At 43.4% G+C, this 22,195-nt stretch overlaps 1 protein-coding gene across 1 annotated transcript in view; it reads left to right on the forward strand.

Annotated features, from left to right (window-relative positions):
* The window catches only part of AATF (apoptosis antagonizing transcription factor), a 122,951-nt gene that overhangs the window by 55,996 nt on the left and 44,760 nt on the right, over positions 1 to 22,195 (forward strand). The gene's annotated exons all lie outside the window — the stretch shown is intronic.

A 22,195-nucleotide genomic window follows, 5' to 3' on the forward strand; every position in this document is an offset into this window, starting at 1 on the left:
TTTAGTTTTTTTTTTAAAGATTTATTTATTTGAAAGGCAGAGAGTTAGGGAGAGAGAAGGAAAGAGATCTTCCATTCACTGCTTCACTCCTCTAATAGCAGCCAGGGATTTGAGCCAGGCTGAAAGGAGGAGCCCAGAGCTCTATCTGGGTCTCTCACATGGGTGGCTTGGGCCCAAGTGCCTGGACCATTTGCTGCTGCTTTCGCAGGTGCATTAACAGGAAGCACATTTGGAGGTGAAACAGTCAGGATTTAAAGTGATACTGTGGTAAGGGATGTTGGCATTGTTAAGAGGGACCATATTACCCTTCTGTGCCATATACTGCCTCCTCTCAATTTTTTAATACCAGAATCTGACCGAATCTTGTTATTTCTGTATCTTTGTTTCTTAAATATTTCATTCTTAAGCCATAAAGATTTCAGTGTAATATTTCTGTTTCAGTTTGTAAATAAATAAGCTTCAATTCTTTGAACCAGAAGAAATATTACATGTGTTAGAAACTAATTTTTTTCCTTTCAAAGGCAAATGATTTATTGAACTGCTGTTATTTAACAATTCTAATGAAAAAATCAACTTTATAATTTTGTTGCCAGTTTGTTTAGAAACTGGAATTGCTGAAAGCTTGAAGTCTGGCCAGCTAGGGATAAAGGTCTTATGAAAGAACTGTTCACCTCCTGCAGACGGGCTTTGCAGGGTTTTACTTCCAAAGAGAGTTAGTTTGCCTTTGGCCTATTCATTGTCAAAACTCATCTTTAAAGACAGTTTCACAGAACGTGAAGTTTGTAAGTGGCCATAAATGATGAGCCATTCAGAAATTTTTTTTTATTTCATTTTTTTATTTATTTTGACAGGCAGAGTGGACAGTGAGAGAGAGAGACAGAGAGAAAGGTCTTCCTTTTGTCGTTGGTTCACCCTCCAATGGCCGCCGCAGCTGGCGCACCGCGCTGATCCGATGGCAGGAGCCAGGTGCTTCTCCTGGTCTCCCATGGGGTGCAGGGCCTAAGCATCCTCCACTGCACTCCCGGGCCAAAGCAGAGAGCTGGCCTGGAAGAGGGGCAAGCGGGACAGAATCCGGTGCCCCAACCGGGACTAGAACCCAGTGTGCCAGCGCTGCAAGGCGGAGGATTAGCCTATTGAGCCATGGTGCCTGCCCAGAAATGTTTTTACTAGCTGTTTTTCATTTTCATGATCCTATCTGCTATTTTATAAACCTGATTTCTTTTGATTTGCTTATTTGTTTGAGAGAACGTGCACTCTCTTCTGCTGGTTCACTCCCCAAATGCCTGCAGTGTAGTTTGGCTGAAACATGGAGCCAGGAATGCATTCCAGGTCTTCCATGTGGGTGGCAAGAACCCTAGCACTTCAGACATCATCTGCTCCCTCCTAGTGGTGGAGGATGAAGTCAGGGGTCACAGCCAGGCACTCTCGTGTGCTGTACAGGTATTCCAGCCAGCACTGTAACCTCTAGGGCAAACACCCTGGACCATGTTTTGCTTTTTTAAACCATCAGATGATTTTTGACTTGATAAACCTGCGTTTTTTGTTTTTATTTCTTTAAAGATTCATTTATTTATTTGAAAGGCAGAGTTCAAGAGCATGAGGGAGAAACAGAAAAGAGGTCTTCCACTCGCTGGTTCACTCCCCAAATGGCTGCAGTGCCAGAGCTGAGCCAATCCAAAGCCAGGAGCCAGGAGCTTCTTCTGGGTCTACCACGTGGGTGCAGGGGCCCAAGGACTTGGGTCACCTTCCGCTGCTTTTCCAGGCACATCATCAGGGAGCTGGATTGGAAGTTGATCAGCCAGGACTTGAACTGGCACCCACATAGAATGCCAGCATCATAGGCGGCACTTTACCCATTGTACCACAACAGCAGCCCTGATAAGCCTGAGTTCTTAAAGATTTGGGGAAGGACCAGTATTTGCTAAAATTTGTTGTGTGCCAGCTCCTGTGCTATGTGGATAGATACTTGGCCTGTGTCTATTTAATCCTCACAAGATCCCCATAGTGTGATATGACTGCACTTAACAGGAAGCTTTATAAAAGTGACTGCTTTTATTCTTTTCATATCCTAGACCTCTAACTGGTTTCTGTCTCCTCCTAAGATATTTTGTTCTGAAAGGGCTAATTGAGCTTAGATGTTGACAAATCGATACCTGGGTTTCAGAGGCTCATTAGGGTTGCTTTTAGCTTTGGTTAGTTTTGATCTAGCTTGTTCAGTCATTTTGAATCTGTTCAGGAGTGTCTACAGAAAGGCATAATAGATTTTGTTCTTTTGACAACCATGCTGATGGGTTGAATTTCTCCTGTTATTTCTATCATTTCTATCTGACCTTGCCACATGATGGACTTTAGTCTCTAAGGCATTTGATAATGCCATAAACAAGTAACTACTAATTTGAACTATCAAAAGTCAATAATATTGAGTAATCGAGAAGAAACAAACTTTCTGACAAGATGGTCTAATTAAATTTGTGAGTGGTTTATATGAACAGTTGGTGTGGTGGCTTCAATTATATACATTTAGATCTTAGTGAGACTAACAGAAGTCTCACAAGCCATTCCTGTGGCTGATAGCAATACAGTATTCCTACTCTTGGCATGTGTTGTTGCAATGGTTCTGTTGATAGTTAATAATGTGTTTATTTATTTATTTTTATTTTTGACAGGCAGAGTGAACAGTGAGAGAGAGAGACAGAGAGAAAGGTCTTCCTTTTGCTGTTGGTTCACCCTCCAGTGGCTGCCGTGGCCGGCGGGCTGTGGCCAGCGCACCGCGCTGATCTGAAGCCAGGAGCCAGGTACTTATCCTGGTCTCCCATGGGGTGCAGGGCCCAAGCACTTGGGCCATCCTCCACTGCACTCCCTGGCCATAGCAGAGAGCTGGCCTGGAAGAGGGGCAACTGGGACAGAATCTGGCACCCCAACCGGGACTCGAACCCGGTGTGCCGGTGCCGCAAGGTGGAGGATTAGCCTGTTGAGCCACGGCGCCGCCTGATAGTTAATAATTTTTTAAAGTTTGAATCTATCTATGTTAATGAGTTTGAAAGGTTCCTTTTATTCAGAGCAGCATTTAAGTCTTAATTTTACTTTAAAATATTGCTATTATTGGACATCTGGATTGTGTTTCTTGTTTGTTTGTTTTAAGATTTATTTATTTATTTGAAAAGCAGAGTTACAGAGAGAGAGAAGGAGAGACAAAGAGAGATCTTCCATCTGCTGGCTCACTCTCCAAATAGCCACAACAACCAGAACTGAGTCATGCCGAAGCTAGGAGCCAGGAGCTTCTTCCAGGTCTCCTGCATGGGTGCAGGGCACGCAGGCCATCCTCTGCTGCAGTTACTGAGGTGGATTTGAGGTGGAGCATCTGGGAGTTGAACAGTGCCCAATCTGGGCCTCTGACCCACTAAGCCACAGCACCAGCTCCCTGGATTGTTTTTCTTAAGTTGGATGAAAAAAATATGGTTGAAAATACAGCAGGAACTAGTCAGGTTGCTTGGAGCATAGGAAGAGTGTTAAAAATAAACCTGACGGGGCCAGCGCTTTGGCGCAGTAGGTTAATGCTCCGCCTGCGGCGCCGGCATCCCATGTGGGCGTCAGTTCTAGTCCCAGCTGCTCCTCTTCCCATCCAGCTCTCTGCTATGGCCTGGGAAAGCAGTAGAAGATGGCCCAAGTCCTTGGGCCCCTGCACCCACGTGGAAGACCAGGAAGAAGCTCCTGGCTCCTGGCTTTGGATCGGTGCAGCTCTGGCCTTTGCGGCCATTTGGGGAGTGAACCAGCAGAAAGAAGACCTTTCTCTCTCTGTCTTTCCCTCTCACTGTCTGTAACTCTACCTCTCAAATAAATAAATAAAATATTAAAAAAAAAAAAACCTGACAAATACTAATGTCCAATTAAACTCTAGTTTTAATAATTACAAGATTATTTTGTGTCTCATGAATAGGAATTTTATTTGAGCCATTTGGTGGTTACTGGTCTGCCTCTCATTTTTTTCTTTGTTAAATTCTTTAAAAAATTTGTTTATTATTTTTATTTAATTGAAGGGTGGAGAGAGAGACAGAAACAGAATTAGAGAGATCTTCCATCTGTGGGTTCACCCAGTACATAAGATTGCCTTTTGATTGGAGTAGTTTGAAAATTCATTTAAGAGTTTTCTTTGCAGATTTATATCTTTTTAAGAAATTGGAGATCTAGTTCACCTGCTTGTACTCTGACAATTCACATGTATCACTTTTGGGTGGTTATGATGAAATTCATTATTAACATTTATTATGCCAAAGCCAGATTTATAAAGTCTAATGAAGCAAAAATCCTTGTGAAGGAGTTTGTGTCATCTAACAAGAGTGAGAGTTTCTAATTTTGTGGGGTCACACTCTTTGAGAGTGTGACGTCAATAAAATTTAAGTAGGGGAAATAAATGGTGAACGAGAATAATTAAGTTCTTGATATAAAAACAACACATGAGGGCCCACTGTGGGTGCCAGTTTGTTTCAGCTACTCCACTTCCAATCCAGCTCCCTGCTAATGTGCCTAGGAAAGCAGTGGAAGATGGGCCAGGTCCCTGGTCCCCTGCACCCATGTGGGAGACCCAGATGAAGCTCTTGGCTCCTGGTTTGGATCTGCCACGCTCTGGCCATTGTGGCCTTTTGTAGGGTGAGCCAACGGGTGGAAGACCTCTCTCTCTCTCTGTGTCTTTCCATCTCTCCCTCTATTTCTAACTCGGACTTTCAGATAACCAAATAACTCTTTAAAAAACACACAAAACAAAAGAACACATATATGGTTCTTCGATATCATCTTACGATAAATATACCTCAAACATTCATTAGCATGTTTGTGTATCCTTCAGTGTACACCTGTACACTTAAGTAGTTTCTGTGTAACTTGTAGAAGATCTTAGGAGATAATGCTTGATATAAACTTCCTGTTTTATACAGAAGTAACCAGTTGTTGGGAACTGAATTGAGATACCCTTGTCTACTGAATCTTATTACAGGTTAAAAGAGCCACAGGGAACTGATGTTGTGGTGTAATGGGTAAAGCCTCTGCCTGTGATGCAGGTATCCCGTATGGGCTCCAGTTCACATCTTCTGGTCCAGCTCCTTGCTAATGGCCTAGGAAAAGCAGCAGAGGATGGCTCAAGTGCTTAGGTTTCTGCCACCCACCTGGGAGACCCAGATGAAACTCCTGGTTCCTTGCTTTGGCATGGCCCAGCCCTAGGCATTGTGGCTATCTGGGGAGTGAACTAGCCGATGGAATACCTCTCTGTCTCTCCCTGTCTCTCTGAAACTCTGCCTTTCAAATAAATAAATAATAAGTAATTTTTAAAAAGATTTATTTATTTATTTGAAAGGCAGAGTTACAGAGAGGCAGAGGGAGAGAGGTCTTCCATCTGATGGTTCACTCCCCAAACGGCTGCAAAGGCCAGAACTGGGCAGATCTGAAGCCAGGAGCAAGGAGCTTCTTCCTGGTCTCCCAAGTGGGTGCAGGGGCACAAGCATTTGGGCCATCTTCTACTGCTTTCCTAGGCCATAGCAGAGAGCTGGATCAGAAGTGGAGCAGCCAGGACTTGAACTTGTACCCATATGGGATTCCGGCACTTCAAATGGTGGATTTACCCACTATGCCCAGCGCCGGCCCCTTAAGCAAATTTTTTTTTTCTTAAAGGTTTTTTTTATTTATTTGAAAGGCTGAGTTACAGAGAAGCAGAGGCAGAGAGAGAGAGGTCTTCCATTTGCTGGTTCCCTCCTCAGATGGCTGCAATGACCAGAGCCGCGCCCATCCAAAGTCTGGAGCCAGGAGCTTTTTTTCTGGTCTCCCACATGAGTGTAGGGACCCAAGGACTTGGGTCATCTTCTGCTGCTTTCCCAGGCCATAGCAGAGAGCTGGATCGGAAGTGGAGCAGTTGGGACTCAAACCGGTGCCCAAATGGAATGCTGGCACTGCAGGCGGTGGCTTTACCTGCTGTGCCACAGTGCCAGCCCCTCGATAAGTAAATCTTAAAAAAAAAATTATCGAGTGAAGGGGCAGGTATTTGGCCTAATCGTTAAGGTGCTTGTATCTCATACCAGAATACCTGGCTTTAATACCTGGCTCTGGCTTCTGACTGCAGCTTCCTGCTAAAGTAGACCTTGGAAGACAGTAATGATCTCTCAAATGGCTTGGTCCCTGCCATCCTTGTGAGAGACCGGGATTGAGTTCCTGTCTTCAGGCTTCAGCCTTGCCTGGCCTTGGCCTTTGCATGCATTTCGAAAGTGAAGTAGCAGATGGAAGGTCTTTCTCTTATAAATAAATATAAATATAAATATAAAAATAAATAAATAATAACAACAAAAAAGAAAACAAAAGACTCACAAACATTTGATTGTCATGTATTTGATAAGGAGCTGATGTCTGGATTATATAAAGGACTCTTTTTTTTTTTTTTTTTTTTTTTTTTTTTTACAGGCAGAGTGGACAGTGAGAGAGAGACAGAGAGAAAGGTCTTCCTTTTGCCATTGGTTCACCCTCCAATGGCCGCTGCGGTAGGCACGCTGCGGCCGGCGCACCGCGCTGATCCAATGGCAGGAGCCAGGTGTTTCTCCTGGTCTCCCATGGGGTGCAGGGCCCAAGCACTTGGGCCATCCTCCACTGCACTCCCTGACCACAGCAGAGAGCTGGCCTGGAAGAGGGGCAACTGGAACAGGACCGGTGCCCTGGCCGGGACTAGAACCCGGTGTGCCGGCGCCGCAAGGCGGAGGATTAGCCTAGTGAGCCACGGCGCCGGCCTATATAAAAGACTCTTAAAATTAAATAATAGGGGCTGGTGCTGTGGTGTAGCAGCTAAAGCCGCCGCCTGCAGTGCTGGCATCTCATATGGGTGCTGTTCAAGACTCAGCTGCTCCACTTCTGATCTAGCTCTCTACTATGGCCTTGGAAAGAAGTAGAGGATGGCCCAGATGCTTGGGCCCCTGTACCCATGTGGGAGACCTGGAAGAAGCTCCAGGATCCTGGCTTCAGAACAGCTCAGCTCCGGCCTTCTCGGCCATTTGGGGAGTGAACCATCAGATAGAAGACCTCTCTCTCTGCCTCTGCCTCTCTGTAACTCTGCCTTTCAAATAAATAAATAAATAAATAAATAAATAAATAAATAAAAAGCCTGAATAATACAAGACACACAATCTAACAAAAATGGCAGAGAATCTGAATGGGTTTTTCTCCAAAGACAGTATATCAGTTTTGTGTGTGTATTGTGTATGTATGTATATATGTATGTGGGTATGTGTGTGTATATATATATATACACACAAATATATATGTCTTGAAAACTTTTTAGGGAAATGTAAAATTGATCACAGTGGGTACAACTTCACATCCACTAAGATGGCTGTAATCATAAAACTGATAGCAAGTGTTGGGAAAAATGTGGGAAATCTAAAACCCTCATACATTGCTCGTAGGAATATAAAAATGTTAACAGCCTCTGTGAAAGAGTTTGGCTGTTCCTCCAAATGTTAAACCCTGGGATTACCAAATGATCCTGTAGTTCCGCTCCTAGGTTTGTACCCACAAGGCATGAAAGCATGTGACATACACAAGCTTTTTACATGTTGTTGTTTTTTTTTTTTTTTTTTTTTTTTTTTTTGACAGGCAAAGTGGACAGTGATAGAGAGAGAAAGGTCTTCCTTTTTCAATTGGTTCACCCCCCAGTGGCCACTGAGGCTGGTGCGCTGCGGCTGGTGCACCACGGGCGGTGCACCACGCTGATCCAAAGCCAGGAGCCAGGTGCTTCTCCTGGTCTCCCATGCGGGTGCAGGGCCCAAGGACTTGGGGCATCCTCCACTGCACTCCCTGGCCACAGCAGAGAGCTGGACAGGAAGAGGAGCAACCCGGACAGAATCTGGCGCCCCAACCGAGACTAGAACCCGGTGTGCCGGCGCCGCAGGCGGAGGATTAGCCTATTGAGCCGCGGCACCAGCCTTTTTACATGATATTCTACAATATTATTCACAACAGCCACTAAAGAAGCAACCTGGATGACTCTGATTGATAACTGGATTAAGAAAATCAGATGCATCCATATAAGTGAGTGTCATTTGGCCACCAAAGAGGCTGAAGCACTGATGCACGCTAGAAGGATGAGCCTGGAAATCACCATGCTAAGTGAAAGGAACCCATATGGAATGTCCAGAATAGGCCCATCTGTGGTGACAAACAGTAGATGAGTGGTCAGCTAGGACTTGGGAGTGTTTCAGGCTAAAAGGGCTGTGTCAACTGGTAAGTAATGGGTTCCCTTTGAGGGTAATGATTGTATTCTAAAGTTTACATGGTGATGATTGCACAACTCTGAGTACGCAAAACCGTGGAATTCTGTAATTAAATTGGGGAATTGTATATGTGAATTATAGCTGAATAAAGCTTTAAAATTTTTTTTAAAAAGAAGTAAGTGTTCCAGTATGTCAAATATTTCAGATAGGCCAAGTAAGATGAGGGTGAGGATTGAGACAGAAATGATGTTGGTTTTAATGATGTGGAAGTCATTGGCGACCTTGACAAGAACTGCCTTATTTTGGTGGAGTGAATTAACGAGAAGGAAGATGATAAATTAGAAACAGTGAGTATAGACAACCCTTGAGATTTGCTATGAAGAAAATGGAGAAATGGGGCAGTAGCCAGAAGGGAGTGGAGTTTTAAGAGAGTGTTTTGTTTTAAGGTGGTAGTTGTTTTGTATGTGGATGGAAATGGTCCAATAGAGAGGAAAAAGTTGATATTGCAGGGGGGAGGTGAGGATTGCTGGTGAGTACCCAAGTGGAGACGGATTGTTCTGATGGACAAGAGAGAAGGCAGAGCATGTGAGTACAGTTGCAGGTAAAAAGGAGTGAGAATACCTGGAAGTTTTCTTCTGAGTGTTTATGTGTTTTATGAATTAGGAAGCCAGAGGGAGAAGATGTAGGAGGAGCTTGTGACTTGAGCCGGAAGTTAGAAAGCAGCTCCTCAGAGCACAGACCAGTAAATGGACCAGGATATTGTAGAGCTGTCAGGTCACACTGAAGACCAACGTGGGCTAGTGGGTTGGTGGGACTGCTGTTTATAATGAGGAGACCACTTTGCATGGTCTGTGCTTTTTCTCTAATAGTGTCATTTGCATTAGTTCAGATACTAAGGCTTAACTTGGTCTCAGGTATTGTCAATGAAGTATAGCTACATATAATTCCTTATCTGCAGTTCTGGGATCAAAAATATTGTGCGAGCTTGTAGTTTTGTTTGTTTTGGTAATTCTGGCAAACTGTTTTAGGTGGCAGCATGTAACCTGAATGGTCACAAAGCGATGTGTAGGCTCTATTTATCCCACTTAGTGTGAGTATTCATGTGTTGGCTGTAGAAATATTGTGTTTGACTTGGGGAATATGCACTGTATTACCTTCCTTACATCTTAAAGATTTTGAATTCTAAGACACATCCGTTCTCAAGGCATTGTGGGTCTGTGTGACAGTCTGCCTGGGAGTTGAGGACATGTGCAGGGGTGGTTATCCTGATAGACTATAGAATCGTATCCACTGGTAAGTGGAGAAGTGAACATATGAGGAGAGGATGAAGGATGCTTAAAAAGTGGCAGGATCAATGGATTATTGATCTTGGAGGAACTGAAGAATTATTGACATCTGAATGATGGAGAGAGAATGCTGGCAAGACAAGGAGAGAGGTTTCAGTCAGGCTTTTGGTCCTTAAAGGACACAATTGAAGAGTACAAGTTAGTACTACCCTTCCAGTTTCCCACCTGTGACACCTTCTTTAATTCAGAATGACTTTATTTTTTCAATCCAAATGATTTATTGTATGATGCCACTAAAAGAAACATTGCCAAAGAATACCCAGAAATGGTAATTGAGCTGGTGTCCCAAAGGATATATAACCCACCTCCCTGTAAAGGTACGCATCTAGACAGTGGTCTGGTAACCAAGTGGCAGAATATTTGAAAGGGGGAGTGTTGGAAAGTCTAAACAAAAACACCCTCTACATTTCATTTTTTCAAGAGACTTACTTCCATCTACTGGTTCTCTCCCTAGATGGTCAAAAGGGCCAGGCCAAAGCCAAGAGCTTCATTTGGGTCTCCCATGTGTGTGGCAGGGACACAAACACTTGATCCATCTTCTGCTGCTTTTCCCAGGCCATTAGCAGGGAGCTGGATCAGAAGTAGAGCAGCCAGGACATGAACTGGTGCTGAAAAGCGATGCTGGAATCAGAGGCAGTGGCTCTACCCACTGAGCCACAACACTGCCCCCCACCCATACATTATTACTTTTGGTGTAGATTGAATTAGAAGGAATGGCTTAATGCCATCACTTAGTACTTATAAAGTTCTTTTTATTTGGAGGAAAAACAAACTGGAAAAAAAAATTCTTTAATATTTGAATTACTTAATTCTTACTCTGTCTTCACACATTGGGGCCCAAGACTGATAGTGATTTACTCACACTTCTAGTTAATAATTATAGACATTGGGAGACACTGTATATTATGGCTAATGGAATATATGGGATCTGATGAGGAAGTTTTCTATTTTGACTAATAAATTTTAACTCAAATGGCCAAGCTTAGTGAAATATTGTGGCCTTTGAAGTATTTTAGGATTTCTGCTGAGAAAACAGTGTTCCTGTACTCAGTGAATTTATCATCCTTCCCAAGTCACAGGCATTAGCTGTAGAATGGAGGCGTGTTACAGGGCTGAATCTCTAAGTACAAAAATATCCCATCCTTACAGACCATGGGCGGTGAGGCAGGGTTAGGCTGACTTTTTCAGGGGCAGCTCTACAATCTCTTGCTGTAGAACCAAAAGTGAGTTACTTGTGACTTCAGTGTTAGGTGCTTCTTGATCTCCACTCACACATTCTGGTTTCCTCTCGCTCTTCCCTCTACTTGAAAATATTGTTCTTGCCTTTGTAAAAGTTGTATACTTTCCAGCCTTGCTCACAAGGCCTAGGAAACTGCTTGCCAATTGACTGATTTTAGTGATCACTATATGCAAGGCAGTGGATGGGGTTCTGTGGGGCAGACCCCTGCTGCAATCCCCCCCCCCCCAAAGGACCTTATAGCCAAGCAAAGAAGATGACATAAGTGTAGTTAGCCAGAGTGCTTACTGGGGTATAATAAACAAGTCAGAAGAAAGAAATTGAAGAAGGCAGCAGGGAGGTGAGGGTGGCGTTTGAACGTGGCCTGCAGAGAAGGACAGGTGGGATGTGAGGCTGACTCTGGGAGAAGGTCTTGTAAATGGACGGACTGTGTGATCGGGGATAGTGGAGGAGGTTGCACATCATGGAAAGGGCACACCAGTTAGTTCAATAGAATGGATGATAAGGGAGAAGCCTGGGATAACTCTTAGGTCATGGAAGCCTTGAGAACTGGGAAAAGCATAAAGGAGTAAGAAGAAAATAAAGCTTGGAAGTGAATCCTGAGAGATGTCAGTACAATATTTGATGGCTGAGAAGAGGAGTTGACTGAATAAGGAGTAGAACCAGAGATGCCTCACGGATGGCAAGAAGAGAGAATCACAGGAGGGTGAGAATGCCCAGTGCCATTAGCTGCTTCAAGAAGTCTAATAGTGAGTAGTGACAGATGGCATGCTAGATAGCTTTTTTTTTTTTCCAGAAAGTTAATTAATTTATTCCTTTTATTTATTTGAAAAGCAGAGATAAAGGGAGATTCCATCCATTGGTTCACTCCCCAAAATGCCTGTGATGGTGTGGCTGGACCAGGCCAAAGTTGGGAGCCTCAAACTCACTCTGGGTCTCTCACATGGGTGCCAGGGATCCAAGCCATCAGCTGCTGCCTTGCAGGGTGCACATTAGCAGGAAGCTGGAAACCAGAAGCAGAGTCAGGTCTCGAACTCAGGCACTCTGATGTGGGATGCAAGTGTCCCAAGTGACATCTTAACAACTTTGTCGAACATCTGCCCTAGAAAAAGAGATCTTGAAATGTTAGCATGGTTTGTTTTAGTAGAATAATGGACGCAGAAATGTTAGGTGGTAGAGTTGATTGAAGAGTGAGTAAGTAATATGGAGAAAAGACAGAGAAAAATAGTTACCTATGGGGACTGGGCCATTTTATGCCAGTGAAAAAATTCTGGGGTAGGGAGAGTGTTGTGGTACAGTGGGTTAAGCTACCACCTGCAACACTGACATCCCCATGATCACCAGTTAGTCTCCTGGCTGCTCCACTTCTGATACTGCTCTACTTCTGATACAACTCCCTGCTTATACACCTGGGAAAGCAGTAAAATATGACCCAGGCACTTGGGCCCCTGCCACCCATGAGGGAGACCCGGATGGTTTTCCTGGTTCCTGGCTTCAGCCTGGCCTAGTCATTGCTATTGTGGTCATCTGGGGACAGTGAACCAGCAGAACATTGCTCGCTCACTCGCTCTCGCTCTCTCTCTCTCTCTTCCTTTCTTTTTTTCTTCCTTCCTTTCTCTCTCTCTTTTCTTTCTTTCTTTGACTCTCCTTTCTTTCTCTCCTCCCTCCCTCCATCCCTCCCTGCCTTCCTTATCTCTCCCTCTCTGTAAATCTGCTTTTCAAATAAATAAATCTTTAAAAAGTTATATATATTTTTATTTTACTTTGTTTAAAAACCAGTGATAGACAGGCACTCTTTCATCTGCTGGTTCACTTCCCACATGCCTGCAACAGCTGGGGCTGGGGCGGTCTAAAACCAGGAGCCCAGAACTCTATCAAGATCTCTCATGTGGGTGTCAGGGATTCAAACCTTGAATCATCACCTGCTGCCTCCTAGAGTGCACTTTAGCAGGAACCTGGATTAGAAGTGGAGCTGCGACTGAAACCCAGCCACTCTGATATGAAATAGGAACATCCTGAGTGGTGATTTAACTGCTATGCCAAATACCAAATCCTTATGCCAGTTTTTACAAAAGAAATTATTTTTTATTTGACCAACAGAACAGTATCTTCTGTCCTCTGGTTCACTCCTCAAATGTCTGCAATAGCCAAGGCTGGGCCAGGCCAAAGCCGGGGGCCAAGAACTCCATCTAAATCTCCTATAAGGTGGCAGGGACTCTGCTGCCTCCCATGATGTGTTAGCTGGATCAGAAATGAAGTAGCCAGAACTTGAACTGGCACTCTGCTATGGGATGTGGGCATCCCAAGTGATGATTTAGCCTGCTGTGCTACAACACCTTCCCCTCCCCCATGTCAGTTTTATATTATATACCATAGCTGTATAGAGTAATTCTCTTCGACCTACTTGAAATTGTAATATGCAGGGTTTTTTTTTTTTTTTTTTTTTAATGTACTTCAGCTATGGTATATAAAAGTTGCAAGTGACTCCATTTGGTGATCATTTCAAAGACTGGGGAGCTGAGAACAGGGAACATGGTCAAGCAGGAGGCAGAGCAGCAGCAGATCTGTTCTTATTACAGATCCTTCTGAGAGGAAGAGAGGAGGCAGAAGAGTAAACCCAAACCTGTGAGTCTCCAACACATGAGCGGGAAGGTACACCAACTGGCTCTGTGTACTGACTGGGAAGGGAATCCAGCATCTTGACTCCTCAAGGCCAGCTAAGTTAGGGAGAGGATATCCTGAGCTTTTTGTCTTGTAGGCATCTGTGACTATGACCCATGGGAGGCTGAGAAGGAGGATCAATAACTGGGTCACAGATTCAAAAAGTGCAAGAATATGTGGCCAGAAAACAAATGCTTTAAAAATTTTACTGAACTTTTCAACAAGGGTGCTAAGGCAACTCAAAGGGGAAATGATTCTTTTAACAAATGGTATAATTGGATAGCCACATGTAAAAGAAGGAAATTGGGCCCCTATCTTACACCACACACAAAAATTTACTAAAACTGTCATAACCTCAAATATAAGAGCTAAAATAGAAACTATGAAACTCTTAGAAGAAAACATAGGAGCAAATCTGTATTTCCTTGAGTTAGACAATGATTTCTGATGTAGAAAATCCAAAGTACAAATGACAAAAGAAAAAAAATTGAACTATATCTGATGGAACAAGGACATAAGCCTCAGTCATTCTAGCTCATTGCCCAAGAGATATAAAATCGGAATTTATCCCTTGTCTATGAATCTCAATTCTGTCTCGCACCCTGTTGTCCCACCACTGCCGCTACACACATAAACACACATTCTTCCCTAGGTAAGCGGTGGGGCCAAACTTGAAAGACCTGTATGGAAGAATTCACCTCCACCTACTGCCCCCTGCAACCCACCTAAGCTATAAAAAAGCCCAGTTCCTGGGGCCTGTGCCCTATGCCATAGGTTCAGTCTGTGTGCACACTGGCAGTTGGTCACCCACCTCTGCAAATTTACTTTCTTTGAATAAACTTGGTCTGACTGCAAGTTCATACTCTGTCTGCTCTCTGTTCTGCACCCCTTTTCTTATAATATCAAAATTAAAAATTTTTCTGCTGCAAATGATACCATCAATAAAGTGAAAAGACACCACAGAATGGGAGTTGATAAACAACTGTATCTAGAATATAAAAAGAGCTCTTCCAAGTCAAGTATAAAAGAACACAGAACCTTTTTTGTTTTTTAATTGTCAAAGGAGCTGAATAAGTGCTTCTCCAAACAAGATATGCAGATGACCATTAAAAGCACAGGAAGATAGTCCATATAGGTGAGATAATAGTACTCCCTACCTTACTGGGATGGGTGTGTGTCACTCACAAGTACAGCCACTGTCCGTGTCCATGGGTTCTGTACCTGCAGTTCAACCAACCTCAGATCTAAAAGATCCGAGGAAATAAAAATTGTAGCTGTAGTGAATATGCGCAGGCTTTCTGCTTGTCGTCATTCCCTGAACAATACAGTGTAACAGATGTTTACGTAGTGTTTACACAGTGTTAGATGTTACACCATTTTATAGAAGGGCCTGGAGCAGCCTCAGATTTTGGTACGGCGGGGATCCTGGAGCCATTTGCCCATAGACACTAGGGAACAACTGTGATGTACTATGCTTGCATTTCCTTACCCATTTGTTTTTTTTCCTAGGGCTAGTAATGCTGTTTATTTATTTATTTATTTATTTTAAGATTTATTTATTATTTTGAAAGGTGGAGTTACAGAGGCAGAGAGAGAGAGAGAGGGAAGTCTTCCATCTGCTGATTCACTCCCCAGATTGCTGCAACAACCGGAGTTGGACCAATCCGAAGCCAGGAGCCTGGAGCTTCTTCCGGGTTTCCCACGTGGGTGCAGGGACCCATTTTCTACTGCTTTCCCAGGCCATAGTGGAGAGCTGGATCAGAAGTGGAGTAGATGGGGCTCGAATCGGTGCCCGATATGGGATGCTGACGCTGCAGGAAGCAGCTTTACCACTATGCGCCAGAGCTGGCCCCTAGCAATGCTGTTTTTAGTAGGATTTTGCTGGGGCCAGTGCTGTGGCATAATGGGTAAAGCCACCACCTGCAATGCTAGCATCCCATATGGGTCCCAGTCCTGGCTGCCCCACTTCAAATCCAGCTCCCTGCTAATGCACCTGGGAAATCGGGAAGATGGCCCAAGTGCTTGAGCACTTGCACCCACATGGGAGATCTGGAAGAAGCTCCTGGCTCCTGACTTTGGCCTCGCCCAGTCCTGGCTGTTGTGATCATTTGGGGAGTGAACCAGTGGATGGAAGCACTTGCTCACTGATTGTCTCTCTCTCAACCACCACTCCCCACTGCCCTCCTCCCTCAACCTGTCTCTCTAATTCTGCCTTTCAAATAAAATAAATCTTTTTTTAAAATCATTTTGCTTAGGTTTTCATGTACCTGTTTCTGTTTCTCCCCCTCCCTCCCATTTTTTTTGCCCCTTGGAGGCTTCGCTCCCAGTAGCCTGGACTCTCCCTTCTGGAATGGTTGTGTATGGGCTTCTGCTGTCTGCATTCCTGGCTGTGCCTTTGCTTTTTCCCTGGGTCAGAGCTCCATTTGCTAATATCTTTTGTGGTTTTCTTTCTTGCTGTATGCTGTCCTACTGACACATACTTCTGTTAACAGTGTCTGGAAAGTAAATTGTGGCTTCTTTATGCATGTGGAGGTCTCTTCATGCACCTCTTGTTACCCCTGGCCAGTTCTTTAGCTGTATATGGAGTTTCAGGTTTGAAGTCTTGTTTCCCTCTGAACTGTGAAGGCAACTCTCTGCTCTCCTCTGGTATGTGCTCTTACAGTTGAGATGTCAAATCTCATTTAGATTTTCATTCCTTAATGTGACACTCAGATGTCAGAACTTGTGTCTTAGTGCATTTGTACCACTGTAACATGGTGCCATATACTGAGTAATTTATGAAGAACAGAGGAATGGGCATATGGTACAGCAGTTAAGATGCATTTGGGATGCTTTCATCCCATATTGAAGTGCCTCAGTAGGAGTCCTGGGTCGTCTTCTGATTCTAATTCTTGGCTAATGTGTACCCTGGGAGGCAGCAGCTGATGGCTCAAGTGCTCAAGTCCCTGATACCCACATGGGAGACCTGGATTGAGTTCCAATTGCCTGGCTTCAGCTTAGCCCAGTCCCAGTTGTGGACATTTGGTGAATAAAACAGGGGATATAAGATCTTTGTCTGTCGGTGTCTCTGTACCTTTCAGATGTAAATAATAAATAAGAATACAATAACAACAAAGAAGTTGATTTTTTTCTCATAATTCTGGAGGCGAGGAGCAAGCAGGTTCACTTCTCTGGTGAGAGCCGCTGTCTGCTTCCCAGATGGCACTTTGGTGCTGGATTCTGTGGAGGGGAGCAGCGCTGTGTGCAGAAGCTGGGAGTATGAAAGGGCTGAATTCCTCCATCAAGCCTTTTTATGACAGTGAATCCCATTTGTGAGAGTAGAGTCCCTTTGTCTCAAATACCTGGCAGAGGCCACACCTCCCAATACCATTGTGTTGAGGATTAAGTTACCAGCACATAAATTTTGGGGGACATTTCTAGATCTTAGCAATTTAGCAGTATTTTGGGAGACAGAGACAGCCATACAATTTTTCCAGAAAAGACTCTTTTCTCCTGCCAAGGAAATTATTCAGCTGCATGTTAGTATTCTGTAGATAGGGTGAGGAGAGGGGCCAGAAGGTCCCAGAGAGTAGCATGGAGCTCTGCTTATACCTCATTCTAGCCTTCTGTTACTCCCGACTCTGAAGCTTGTGTGGTTCACTTTTCCAAAGTATCGTTTCGTGCCCCAACCGGGACTAGAACCCGGGGTGCCGGTGCCACAAGGTGGAGGATTAGCCTGTTAAGCCATGGCGCCGGCCCGTTTCCTTTCTCCCAGTGAGCAAGGGTCAGAGACGCAGATAGTCAGCTGTATGGAACGATGAGAAGAAGTGAGAAGGCCCAAGTGGTTCTGCCCCTTCTTCCTCTTCCCACCTTTCGAGGCAGCTGCCACCTGCAGAGCTGATCCCACAGGCATTCTGTGGGTATGATCAGCTCCACGCTCACCTTTATTCCCTCTGGGAACTTGGGTGATAACTTCCCTTTATTCTCTATCTTTGCTGTTTGGGAAAATTTTATGAAAATATGAGTATGCTCTCATTAGGTCTTCTCTCTTTCTTGTGGGCTAATAATAGGCATTTGAGAAGACAAAAAAATAAGCTAATATGTTCAGTCTTCCATTTTTAACTGATTCTGGTGCGCATTTTTCTAATCAAAATATTATAAGATTTTTCTCATTTAGTTTTTCATTTTATTTGAAAGGCAGAGAGAGGGCTAGCACTGTGGCATAGCAGGTAAAGCCGTCGCGTGCAGTGCTGGCATCCCATATGAGTGCTGGTTCGAGACTTGGCTGCTTAACTTCAGATCCAGCTCTCTGCTATGGCCTAGGAAAGCAGTAGAAGATGGCCCAAGTCCTTGGGCCCCTGCACCCATGTGAGAGAACCAGAAGAAGCTCCTGGCTCCTGGCTTTGGATTGGTGCAGCTCTGGCCATTGCAGCCATCTGGGGAGTGAACCAATGGCTGGAAGACCCCTCTCTCTCTCTGTCTCTCCTTCTATCTCTGTGTAACTATTTCAAATACATAAATAAATCTTAAAAAAAAAGAAAGAAAAGAAAGGCAGAGGGAAAAAGAGAGCGAGAAAGAGATCATCCTTTGGTTACAACAGCCATGACAGGCCAGGCCAAAGCCAAGAGCCCCGAGCTACATCTGAGTTTCCCATGTGGTTGGCAGGGACCCAAGTACTTGAACCATCACCTACTGCCTCCCAGGGTATACCTGAGCAGGAGACTGGATCAGAAGGCAATGAGTTGGGAACCAAATCAGTCATTCCCACCTGGGCTACAGGTGTCCCAAGTAGCATCTTAACCACTGTGCCAAATGCTGCCTCTATAAAGTTCAGTTAGATGCTAAATGGTACCACATCAGTTATTTTCTGTGTGTGTGTTGTCATAGATTAAGTAGATTTTTAATGGGCTGACCTGGAAACTTAACTACATCTAGGATTTTTTCCTAGAACCAGAGTTACAGTCAGGCCTTTTTTAAGTTGACTGGAGGAATGGGATAGGCTAGGACAAAAATATTTTATACATCTCTCCATTTTTGAGTCACAGATAAGTTACTATAAATATTTTATCAGTGTTGAAATAAAAGAATGCAACAACTAATGGAAACTTGAATTTTGGGGGTACAGTTTATAAAATTAAGCTATGAAAATTGGATGTAGTAAAGCAAACAGTCAACAGAGTGAAGACAAAGCCTACAGAATGGAAGAAAATATTTGCAAATTCAGTATCTGACAAGGGACTGATACCCAAAATATATAAGGAACTCAAATAGCACAATAGTAAGAAAACAAAGAATCTAGTTAAAAATTGGACAATAGGTCTGAATAGACATTTCTCAAGAAAAGACATACTGATAGCCAACAGGTATAAGAAAAAATTCTCAGCATCAGTATTCATCAGGGAAATGTAAATCAGAACCACAATGAGATAGCACTTCACTCCAGTTAGAATGACTATTATCAAAAAGACAAGATAACAAGTGCTGGTGAGGATATGGAGAAAAGGGAATCCTTGCACAAGTGTTGATGGGAATTTAAATTAGTATAGCTATTATGGAAAACAGTGTGGAGCTTCCTCAAAACATTGCAAATAAAACTACCATGTAATCCAGCAATTCTACTTCTGGGTTTATATCCAAGGGAAATCAGATCAGTATGTTGAAGAGTACTGTGCATTTTCATTTTTGTTGCAGTAATATTCACAATAGTAAGCAATGCCATTTGTTGATGAATAAGTAAAGAAAATGTTGTACAAATGTACAATGGAGTACTATTCAGCCATTAAAAGGATGGAATCCTGTCATTTACAACAATATGGAAGAAAATGGAGGCCATTCATAATGTTAAATGGGATAGGCAGGCACAGAAAGACAAATATTACTTGATTTCATAATGTGGAACCTAAAAAAGCTGATTTCGTAAAAGTCGAACTTAGAATAGTGATTACTGAGGCAGGGGAGAGTAGGAGGGAGGAAGGGATAGGGAAAGGCTTATCAGAGGGTATTAAGAAATAGAAGAAATAAATTATGGTGTGACTGTAGATAATTTACTATATATTTCAAAAAAAAGCTAGAAGGATTTCGAATGTTTTCACAGAGAATAATAGATGTTGGAGGAGATAGGTTTGTTTACCTTGATTTGGACATTACACAATGTATATACATATATATCACATGAGACTCCATAATATTTACAATTTTTGTGTATCAAAAAATAAATAAAAATTGAACTCAGAAGCAAAATTAAATTCTTAAGCTAATAATCCCTAAGGCTGCATTTTGCAGCAATATTTTGGAAAACTGTTTTCCTTATTAAATTTAAACCTAGTGATAGTGATAGCTATGGGGAATAGTAATGGCCATGGGAATAGTTCATTTAATTTTTCTTTTCTTTCTGGTTTCTCATTCCTGCTTTGGACATAACAGAATCGTCTGAAAGATTGGACTGAATAAACTAATCTTTGCCTGATGGACCCATAAAGCAGTGTTCCCTAACACGAATGGCCAAGGTTAACCATACAGAGCCCATGGGTGAAAATGCAACCCAAAATATGTGCAGTACTCAGGGTGCATGAAAGTGAACACTGCAATACTTGGCATTAGAACTGCAGAGACCACTGCTCGCGTGCTAGATGCACTGCGTGGTGCGGCTCTGTTTTCCACGCTCGGCCAGGGCCAGTGGGGCTCTTCCAGAGGACTGCCCCCATTGTGCTGGGGCAGCCTTCCATGAGCACTTGCTCCCCACTGGCTGCTTCGTCCCAGTCTTAGGGGTTCAGAGATGATTAGGAAAACCAGACTGGAACAAGGTACGGGCAGTGAAATGCAGTCGTCCCATTATTTTCCTTCCTTTTATTTTTCTTCTTCCTCTTTTTATTATTAGTAACCTCTCCCTGGACCCACCCTAGCCTTGCCTCTGACAGCACATTGACTGGGAACCAGAAGCCCATTCTCGCTTAGCCTTAAGGGCAGCTGTTTACACAGCAGCAGTGTTACACGGGTTTACTGTGTCGTATGTCTGTGTAACACTGGATTTGGATCTTGTGTTTAGCTGCCAGAAGTGACTGTGATGAAGTAGGAGAGATAAACTGATAGATTGGCTGCCAGAAAGATGTTGGGAATCAATCAGATAAACAGGGTAGAGAAATAGCTGGCTGTTTTCTAGTGATAATAAACCAGTGGCCTCTGGTCCTCGTATTTATAAATGTAATTGCTGTGCTAATAATGTACAAAATAAGCAAAAGAAAAAAACAGCTTTTTTTTTTTTTTAAGTTGTGATTGAGATATATGTTTCCCTTTTGCAGTAAACATTCACCTTATGGAAGGTAATATTTTTATAAAATTTTTTACATCACCCAAGACCTTCTCATGGAAATGAATGAAAATTAGAAATTACATTTCATAGGAATGTAATCCTCCTCCTACATATTCCTAAGGCCTCAGCTGTTTAACTTGGTGAAATATCTATATCGCTACCATGCCCACCTACAAAGTAATTGCTTATTTTTTGTGAAGAAATGAATTTTAGAGTCAAATTTGTATTATTGATGGGTGCTTAGCAGGGCCACGTCTATTTTAGCATCTTGCCTTAGATTTTGCTCAGAGCTTTGAAATTTTAGTTTCTGTTGCTGTTTGTCTGCACATAGGTCTTGTGTAGGAGAGATACTGAGTTTGACTACTGTAATTAAAATTTTTCCTCCTTTAATGTTTAAGTTTAAAATCCATTGCTGCTCTTCACCTAGAACTTCAAGCTCCAGTGCAAATTCTTAAGTCTGTGTGAAAGGTGTCGATACAGACTTTGATTGGATGCAGTGGAGTACGCAGGATTAAGAAGAGAGCAGGAGAGTAATATAGAGTCCTGTGGAGTTAATTGAACAGGATGAAAGACCGATTCTCTGTGTTATATTTGCCATACACACAAATGACTTTGTTTAGGTTCCCTCTTAAAAATTTTTGTGACTGTGAATGTGTTGATGTCTTCTATGGTTAAATCACTTAATAGCAGCCGGTGCCGTGGCTCACTTGGCTAATCCTCCGCCTGCGGCGCCGGCATCCCGGGTTCTAGTCCCAGTTGGGGCGCAGGATTCTGTCCCGGTTGCTCCTCTTCCTGTCCAGCTCTCTGCTGTGGCCCGGGAGTGCAGTGGAGGATGGCCCAGGTGCTTGGGCCCTGCACCTGCATGGGAGACCAGGAGGAAGCACCTGGCTCCTGGCTTCAGATTGGCGCCGGCCGCAGCACACTGGCCGCGGCGGCCATTGGAGGGTGAACCAACGACAAAGGAAGACCTTTTTCTCTGTCTCTCTCTCTCTCTCACTGTCTAATAACTCTGCCTGTCCCCCCCCCCCCCAAAAAAAAAATCACTTAATAGCAAGCATGGTTAGAGAAGCAGCTATGCAAATTTAAGAGGATGAAGTCCACACTTTTAATTATACAATAAAGGCTTTTGCCTGCGGAAGAACCCCTGACTGTAAGAGGTTACAGTTCAGAAGGTAGCCATGTACCATTATCCTCTTGGTAAGAAGCTGATGCATTTTCCTTTTTGCCACAAAGCCATTCCCACCCGACCTTTTAAAGATTCTCCATTGCTATCGATGGGGTGGACAAAACTAATCATAAAAACAATGAAGGGAATGTTGCACACTCATTGATCCATTTGAAATGAACTGCAGTACAATAAGTCTTCCAAATGGACTTCCATTCTCAGCTACTGCTATAGCTACCTGTTTAAAAATATATAAAT

This window comes from Lepus europaeus, chromosome 18 (assembly GCF_033115175.1).
Source record: "Lepus europaeus isolate LE1 chromosome 18, mLepTim1.pri, whole genome shotgun sequence".
NCBI lineage: Eukaryota > Metazoa > Chordata > Mammalia > Lagomorpha > Leporidae > Lepus > Lepus europaeus.